This window comes from Arachis stenosperma, chromosome 4 (genome assembly GCF_014773155.1).
Source record: "Arachis stenosperma cultivar V10309 chromosome 4, arast.V10309.gnm1.PFL2, whole genome shotgun sequence".
Lineage (NCBI taxonomy): Eukaryota > Viridiplantae > Streptophyta > Magnoliopsida > Fabales > Fabaceae > Arachis > Arachis stenosperma.
Window position 1 is genome coordinate 25,572,479 of NC_080380.1, and position 9,799 is coordinate 25,582,277.

Sequence of the window (9,799 nt, forward strand, 5' to 3'; positions counted from 1 at the left end):
GTTTAACGCCAGGATGGTGCTAGGGGGAAGATTTTGTTTTCAAATCAATTTTTTTCAAATTTTTCAAAATCAAATCTTTTTCAAATCAAATCTTTTCACTCAAATGTTTTCAAAATTAATTTCTTTCCTTTCAAAGATACTTACTAACAATTAATGATTTGATTGAACATTTTTTGCCTTTTCTGTTAAGGAAGGTTTTATGTTTGAATCATATCTTTTCTTGTTAGGCAAGTCACTAATTTTTCCAAATCAAATCTTTTAAAATAATTTTCAAAACATATCTTTTAAAATGGTTTTCAAATCATATCTTCTCAATCACATCTTTTTAAGACAATAACCTTTCAATCATATTTTTTTATCATATCTTTTTCAAATTAGTTTTCAATCAAATCTTTTTAGTTTCTAATTTCAAAATCTTTTTCAAAAATCACTTGATTTCTCTTCCACTTTCAATTTTCGAAAATTATCAATCAAATTTTCAAAATGTTTTCAAAATCTTCTAATTGAATTTTCGAAAATCCTCTTCCCTCCTTCTCACATCCTTCTATTTATGGAGTACCACTCCTTCTAAATGCACAATTCGAACCTTATCTAATTAAAGTTCGAATTCTTCTTCTCCTTCTTCTTTCTATTTCTCTTTTCCTCTGACATTTCAAGGAATCTCTACACTGTGACATAGAGGATTCCACATTTTCTTTTTCTCTTCTCTTTCATATGAGCAGGAGCAGAGACAAAGGCATTCTTGTTGAAGCTGATCCTGAACCCGAAAGGACCTTGAAGAGAAAGCTAAGAGAAGCCAAAGCACAACTCTCTTTAGAGGACCTGACCGAATTCTTCAAAGAAGAAGAACCCATGGCAGCCGAAAACAACAACAATGCCAACAATGCAAGGAAGGTGCTGGGTGACTTTACTGCACCTACTCCCGACTTCTATGGGAGAAGCATCTCTATCCCTGCCATTGGAGCAAACAACTTTGAGCTTAAGCCTCAATTAGTTTCTCTAATGCAACAGAATTGCAAGTTCCATGGACTTCCAATGGAAGATCCTCATCAGTTCTTAGCTGAATTCTTGCAAATCTGTGACACAGTCAAGACTAATGGGGTAGACCCTGAGGTCTATAGACTGATGCTATTCCCTTTTGCTGTAAGAGACAGAGCTAGAATATGGTTGGATTCTCAACCTAAAAAAAGCCTGGACTCTTGGGAAAAGCTAGTCAATGCCTTCTTGGCAAAGTTCTTTCCACCACAAAGATGGAGTAAGCTTAGAGTGGAAGTCCAAACCTTCAGACAGAAGGATGGAGAATCCCTCTATGAAGCTTGGGAAAGATACAAACAATTAATCAGAAGATGTCCTTCAGACATGCTTTCTGAATGGAGCATCATAGGTATTTTCTATGATGGTCTCTCTGAACTATCTAAGATGTCTTTGGATAGCTCTGCTGGAGGATCTCTTCATCTGAAGAAGACGCCTGCAGAAGCTCAAGAATTGATTGAAATGGTTGCAAATAACCAATTCATGTACACTTCTGAAAGGAATCCTGTGAACAATGGGACTAGTCAGAAGAAAAGAGTTCTTGAGATTGACACTCTGAATGCCATATTGGCTCAGAACAAGATATTGACTCAACAAGTCAATTTGATTTCTCAAAGTCTGTCTGGAATGCAAAATGCACCAAACAGTACAAAGGATGCTTCATCTGAGGAAGAAGCTTATGATCCTGAGAACCCTTCCATGGAAGAGGTGAATTACCTAGGAGAACCCTATGGAAATATCTACAATTCTTCATGGAGAAATCACCCAAGTCTCTCATGGAAGAATCAAGAGAGACCTCAACAAGGTTTCAATAACAATAATGGTGGAAGAAACAGGTTTAGCAATGGCAAGCCTTTTCCATCATCTTCTCAGCAACAGACAGAGAGTTCTAAGCAGAATACTTCTGACTTAGCAACAATGGTCTCTGATCTAATAAAGACCACTCAAAGTTTCATGAATGAAACAAGGTCCTCCATCAGAAATTTGGAAGGACAAGTGGGTCAGCTGAGCAAGAAAGTTACTGAACTCCCTCCTAGTACTCTCCCAAGTAATACAGAAGAAAATCCAAAGGAGAGTGCAAGGCCATCAACATGGCCGAATATGGAGAGGAAAGAGAAGAAGACGCCACTGAGAAAGACCCCAGTGGGCGTGCACCACTCTCCTCTGAGTTCCTCAATGAGGAACCTTGGGAATCTGAGGCTCAAAATGAGACCATAGAGATTCCATTGGACTTACTTCTGCCATTCATGAGCTCTGATGAGTATTCTTCCTCTGAAGAGGATGAGTATGTTACTGAAGAGCAAGTTGCTAAATACCTTGGAGCAATCATGAAACTAAATGACAAGTTATTTGGAAATGAGACTTGGGAGGATGAACCTCCCTTGCTCACCAAAGAACTGGATGACTTGTCTAGGCAAAAACTGCCTCAAAAGAGGCAGGATCCTGGGAAGTTTTCTATACCTTGTACCATAGGCACCATGACCTTCAAGAAGGCCTTGTGTGACTTAGGGTCAAGTGTGAACCTCATGCCCCTCTCTGTAATGGAGAAATTAGGGATCTTAGAGGTGCAAGCTGCAAGAATCTCATTAGAGATGGCAGACAACTCAAGAAAACAAGCCCATGGACTTGTAGAGGATGTTCTGGTTAAAGTTGAAGACCAGTACATTCCTACTGATTTCATAGTCCTAGAGACTGGGAAGTGCATGGATGAATCCATCATCCTTGGCAGACCCTTCCTAGCCACAGCAAAGGCTGTGATTGATGTTGACAGAGGAGAGTTAATCATTCAAGTGAATGAAAAATCCTTGGTGTTTAAGGCCCAAGGATATCCCTCTGTCATCATAGAGAGGAAGCATGAAGAGCTCCTCTCAAAACAGAGCCAAACAGAGCCCCCACAGTCAAACTCTAAGTTTGGTGTTGGGAGGCTACAACCAAACTCTAAGTTTGGTGTTGAAACCCCACATTCAAACTCTAAGTTTGGTGTTGGGAGGTTTCAACACGGTTCTGAGCATTTCTGAGGCTCCATGAGAGCCCTCTGTCAAGCTAGTGACATTAAAAAAGCGCTTGTTGGGAGGCAACCCAATGTTTTATAATTAATTATTTTCTTTTGTTATTTTATCTTTTTTGTAGGTTGATGATCATAAGAAGTCACAAAAACAATGAAAAAAGCAAAAACAGAATGGAAAACAGGAAGAAAAATAGCACACCCTGGAGGAGAAGAAACTGGCGTTCAAACGCCAGTAATGCTAGCTGTTGGGCATTTAACGCCCAGTCTGGCACCATTCTGGGCGTTTAACGCCAGAAAGGGGCACCAGACTGGCGTTAAACGCCAGTAAAGGGCAAGAACCTGGCGTTAAACGCCAGGAATGGGCACCAGCCCAGCGTTTAACGCCAGAAATGGCTCAAAACGTGATTTTGAGCAACATTTGGTGCAGGGATGACTTTTCCTTGACACTACAGGATCTGTGGACCCCACAGGACCCTACCATCACTCTCTCTCTTCTTCTTCCATTCACCAATCACCTCAACACCTCTTCCCCAAAAACCCCTCACCTATCAAATCCCATCTTTCTCTTCACCACTCACATCCATCCTTCATAAAACCCCACCAACCTCACCCTTCAAATTCAAACCACTTTCCCTCCCAAACCCACCCAAAATGCCGAACCATTACCCCCCTCTCTCCTATAAATACCCTTCTTCAACTCTTCATTTTCACACAACCTAAACCCCCTTTCTTACCCTTCTTGGCCGAACACACTACCATCTCCCTTCTTCCTCATTTCTTCTTCTTCTACTCTCTTCTTTCTTCTTTTGCTCGAGGACGAGCAAACATTTTAAGTTTGGTGTGGTAAAAGCGTTGCTTTTTGTTTTTCCATAACCATTTATGGCATCCAAGGCCGGAGAAACCTCTAAAAAGAGGAAAGGGAAGGCAAAAGCTTCCACCTCCGAGTCATGGGAGATGGATAGATTCCTCTCAAGGGTGCATCAAGACCACTTCTATGAAGTTGTGGCCTTGAAGAAGGTGATCCCCGAGGTCCCCTTTTCACTCAAAAAGGGTGAATATCCGGAGATCCGACATGAGATTCAAAGAAGAGGTTGGGAAGTACTTACCAACCCCATTCAACAAGTCGGAATCTTGATGGTTCAAGAGTTCTACGCCAATGCATGGATCACAAAGAACCATGACCAAAGTGTGAACCCGAATCCAAAGAATTATCTCACTATGGTTCGGGGGAAATACTTGGATTTTAGTCCGGAGAGTGTGAGGGTGGCGTTCAACTTGCCTATGATGCAAGGAGATGAGCATCCTTACACTAGAAGGGTCAACTTTGATCAAAGGTTGGACCAAGTCCTCACAGTCATATGTGAAGAGGGCGCACAATGGAAGCAAGATTCAAGAGGAAAGCCGGTCCAATTGAGAAGGCATGACCTCAAGCCCGTGGCTAGAGGATGGTTAGAGGTCATACAACGCTCTATCATCCCCACTAGCAACCGGTCCGAAGTTACCATAGACCGGGCCATCATGATCCATAGTATCATGATTGGAGAAGAAATAGAGGTTCATGAGGTTATAGCCCAAGAACTCTATAAGGTGGCGGACAAGACCTCCACCTTGGCAAGGTTAGCCTTTCCTCATCTCATTTGTCACCTCTGTTATTCAGTTGGAGTTGACATAGAGGGAGACATTCCCATTGATGAGGACAAGCCCATCACCAAGAAAAGGATGGAGTACACAAGAGATCTCACTCATCATGAGATCCCTGAGATTCCTCAAGGGATGAATTTTCCTCCACAAAACTATTGGAGCAACTAAACACCTCCCTAGGAGAACTAAGTTCCAACATGGGACAACTGAGGGTGGAGCATCAAGAACACTCCATCATCCTTCATGAAATTAGAGAAGATCAAAGAATCATAAGGGAGGAGCAACAAAGACAAGGAAGAGACATTGAGGGGCTCAAGCACTCCATAGGATCTTCAAGAGCAAGAAAGAGCCGCCATCACTAAGGTGGACCCGTTCTTTGATTTCCTTGTTATTGTTCTTCTGTTTTTCGAATTTTAATGCTTATGTTTATCCATGTTTGTGTCTTATGATCATTAGTGTCTTAGTGTCTATGCCTTAAAGTTATGAATGTCCTATGAATCCAACCTTTCTTCAATAAAAACGTGCCTAATTGATAAAAGAAAGAATTGCATGAATTTTGAATTTTATAATAGTTTAATTATTTTGATGTGGTGGCAATATTTTTGTTCTCTGAATGTATGCTTAAACAGTGCATATGTCTTTTGAATTTGTGGTTCATGAATGTTGGCTCTTGAAAGAATGATGAAAAAGGAGACATGTTACTGAGGATCTGAAAAATCAATAAAATGATTCTTGAAGCAAGAAAAAGCATTTCAAAAAAAAAAAACCGAAAAAAAAAACGAAAAAAAAAAAGAGAAAGGAATAAGAGTTGTGATCCAAGGCAATAAGAGTGTGCTTAAGAACCCTGGACACCTCTAATTGGGGACTTTAGCAAAGCTGAGTCACAATCTGAAAAGGTTCACCCAATTATGTGTCTGTGGCATGTATGTATCCGGTGGTAATACTGGAAGACAGAGTGCTTTGGGCCACAGCCAAGACTCAATAATAGCTATGTTCAAGAATCATCATACTTTACTAAGAGAATCATTAACACTATCTGGATTCTAAGTTCCTAAAGAAGCCAACCATTCTGGATTTCAAAGGATAGAGTGAGATGCCAAAACTGTTCGGAGGCAAAAAGTTAAAAGCCCCGCTCATCTGATTAATACTGATCTTCACAGATGTTTTTGGAATTCATTGCATATTCTCTTCTTTTTATCTTATTTGATTTTCAGTTGCTTGAGGACAAGCAACAATTTAAGTTTGGTGTTGTGATGAGCGGATAATTTGTATACTTTTTGGCATTGTTTTTAGTATGTTTTTGATATGATATAGTTAGTTTTTAGTATATTTTTATTAGTTTTTAATTAAAATTCACTTTTCTGGACTTTACTATGAGTTTGTGTGTTTTTCTGTGATTTCAGGTATTTTCTGGCTGAAATTGAGGGACCTGAGCAAAAATCTGATTCTGAGACCAAAAAGGACTGCAGATGCTGTTGGATTCTGACCTCCCTGTATTCGAAGCGGATTTTCTGGAGCTACAGAAGCCCAATTGGCGCGCTCTCAACGGCGTTGGAAATTAGACATCCTGGGCTTTCCAGCAATATATAATAGTCCATACTTTGCCCAAGATTTGATGGCCCAAACCGGCGTTCAAAGTCACCTCAAGGAATCCCAGCGTTAAACGCTGGAACTGGCACCCAAATGGAGTTAAACGCCCAAACTGGCACCAAAGCTGGCGTTTAACTCCAAGAAGAGTCTCTACACGAAATTGCTTCATTGCTCAGCCCAAGCACACACCAAGTGGGCCCGGAAGAGGATTTTTATGTCATTTACTCATTTCTGTACACCCTAGGCAACTAGTTTCTTATAAGTAGGACCTTTTACTATTGTATAGAAATCTTTTGATCACTTTTAGATCTTTTGATCATGTTTTGATGATTAAACCCTCTTTGGGAGGCTGGCCATTCGGCCATGCCTAGACCTTATGCTTATGTATTTTCAACGGTGGAGTTTCTACACACCATAGATTAAGGTGTGGAGCTCTGCTGTACCTCGAGTATTAATGCAATTACTATTGTTCTTTCATTCAAATTCCGCTTGTTCTTTATCCAAGATATCACTTGTTTTTCAACATGATGAAGGTGATGATTGACGCCCATCACCATTCTCACTCATGAACAGAGTGACTGACAACCACTCTTGTTCTACAAGCATTTGAGGCTTGGTGAATATCTCTTGGATTCCTGATTGCACGATGCATGGTTGATCGCCTGACACCGAGTGCTCGCCTGACAAACGAGCCAACCATTCCGTGAGATCAGAGTCTTCGTGGTATAGGCAAGAACTGATGGCAGCATTCAGAGAATCCGGAAGGTCTAACCTTGTCTGTGGTATTCTGAGTAGGATTCAATGATTGAATGACTGTGACGTGCTTCAAACCTGTAACCTACTGGGCGTTAGTGACAGACGCAAAAGAGTTATTCTATTCCGGTAGGGGAGGGAACCACACCGGTGATTGGCAGCACTGTGACAGAGTGTGTGCATTAGCTTTCACTGCGAGGATGGGAGGTAGCTGCTGACAACAGTGAGACCCTATACGAGCTTGCCATGGAAAGGAGTAAGAAGGGTTGGATGAAGACAGTAGGAAAGCAGAGAGACGGAAGGGAAGGCATCTTCATGCGCTTATCTGAAGTTCCTACCAATGAATTACATAAGTATCACTATCTTTATCTTTTATGTTATTTTCGTTCATCACCATATATATCTGAGTTTGCCTGACTAAGATTTACAAGATGACCATAGCTTGCTTCAATACTAACAATCTCCGTGGGATCGACCCTTACTCACGTAAGGTTTATTACTTGGACGACCCAGTGCACTTGCTGGTTAGTTGTGCGAAGTTGTGTAATGCCATGGTATTGGGCTACCACGTTTTTGGAGCCATTACCAGGGATTATGAGAGTTGTGAAAAAGTATAGTTCACAATTTCGCGCACCATCAATCACGCGCGTTCATAAGTGAGAATGATGATGAGTGTCACGGATCATCACATTCATCAAAGTGTTGTGCAATGTATATCTTGGAATAAGAATAAAAGAGAATTGAATAGAAAGTAATAGTAATTGTATTGAAACTTGAGGTACAGCAGAGCTCCACACCCTTAATCTATGGTGTAGAAACTCCACTGTTGAAAATACATAAGTGAAAGGTTCAGGCATGGCCGAATGGCCAGCCCCCAAAATGTGATCAATAGTCTCCTAAGATGAAGGATAAAACAAAACTGAGACCAAAGATGTCTAATACAATAGTAAACTATCCTATATATACTAGACTAGCTACTAGGGTTTACATGAGTAAGTAATTGATGCATAAATCCACTTCCGGGGCCCACTTGGTGTATGCTTGGGCTGAGCTTGATCTATCCACGAGCTGAGGCATTTATTGGAGTTGAACTCCAAGTTATGACGTGTTTTGGGCGTTCAACTCCGGATCATGACGTTTTTCTGGCGTTTAACTCCAGACAGCAGCATGAACTTGGCGTTCAACGCCAAGTTACGTCGTCAATTTCCGAATAAAGTATGGACTATTATATATTGCTGGAAAGCTCTGGATGTCTACTTTCCAACGCCGTTGAGAGCGCGCCAATTAGAGTTCTGCAGCTCCAGAAAATCTATTTAAAGTGCAGGGAGGTCAGATTCCAACAGCATCAGCAGTCCTTTTGTCAGCCTTTTTCAGAGTTTTGCTCAAGTCCCTCAATTTCAGCCAGAATTTACCTGAAATCACAGAAAATTACACAAACACATAGTAAAGTCCAGAAATGTGAATTTAACATAAAAACTAATGAAAACATCCCTAAAAGTAGTTGAACTTACTAAAAACTACCTAAAAACAATGCCAAAAAGCGTATAAATTATCCGCTCATCAGCGCCATTGCTAGGGACAATCAATTTCGAACAACAATTTAAGCATGAGTAACAATTTCGCTCACCAAGTTTTTGGCGCCGTTGACGGAGATTGTTCGAGTATGGACAACTAACGGTTCGTCTTGTTGCTCAGATTAGGTAGTTTTCTTTTCAAAAAAGTTTTCAAAAAAAATTTTCAAAAAAATTTTTCTTTATTTTCGTTTTTCTAAAGAATATTTTCGGAAAAAAATAATAAAAATACAAAAAAATCATAAAATCATAAAAATAAAAAATATTTTGTGTTTCTTGTTTGAGTCTTGTGTCATGTTTTAAGTTTGGTGTCAATTGCATGATTTAAAAATTCTTGCATTTTTTGAAAATTCATGCATTCATAGTGTTCTTCATGATCTTCAAGTTGTTCTTGGTAAGTCTTCTTGTTTGATCTTGATGATTTCTTGTTTTGTGTCTTTTGTTGTTTTTCATGTGCATCTTTGCATTCATATTTTCTAAGCATTAAAGATTTCTAAGTTTGGTGTCTTGCATGTTTTCTTTGCATCAAAAATTTTTCAAAAATATGTTCTTGATGTTCATCATGATCTTCAAAGTGTTCTTGGTGTTCATCTTGACATACATAGTGTTCTTGCATGCCTCTTGTGTTTTGATCCAAAATTTTCATGTTTTGGGTCATTTTTGTGTTTTTCTCTCTCATCATTAAAAATTCAAAAATAAAAAAATATCTTTTCCTTATTTCTCTCCAAAATTTCGAAAATTTGAGTTGACTTAGTCAAAAATCTTTAAAATTAGTTATTTCTTGTAAAATCAAGTCAAATTTTCAATTTTAAAAATCTTATCTTTTCAAAATCTTTTTCAAAATCATATCTTTTTCATTTTTTTCTATTTTTCGAAAATTTTGAAAATTATTTTTCAAAATCTCTTTTTCTTAACTTTATTTCATAATTTTCAAAAATTCACTAACAATTAATGTGATTGATTCAAAAATTTGAAGTTTGTTACTTTCTTGTTAAGAAAGGTTCAATCTTTAAATTCTAGAATCTTATCTTTTAGTTTCTTGTTAGTCAAGTAATTAATTTTAAAATCAAATCTTTTTCAAAATATCTTTTTTATCTTTTATATCATATCTTTTTCAAAGTTTTATCTTTTTCAAAAATTTGATTTTAAAATATCTTATCTAACCTCTTATCTTCTTATCTTTTCAAATTTGATTTTAATATCT

General features: G+C 38.8%; 1 non-coding gene across 1 annotated transcript; it reads right to left on the reverse strand.

Moving 5' to 3' along the window:
- Window positions 1–1,257: 1,257 nt before the first annotated feature.
- LOC130978022 (small nucleolar RNA R71) lies at window positions 1,258–1,365 on the reverse strand. Its single transcript, XR_009085686.1, has one exon. It is a non-coding gene; the product is annotated as a small nucleolar RNA R71 (small nucleolar RNA).
- Between the last annotated feature and the right edge of the window lie 8,434 nt (window positions 1,366–9,799).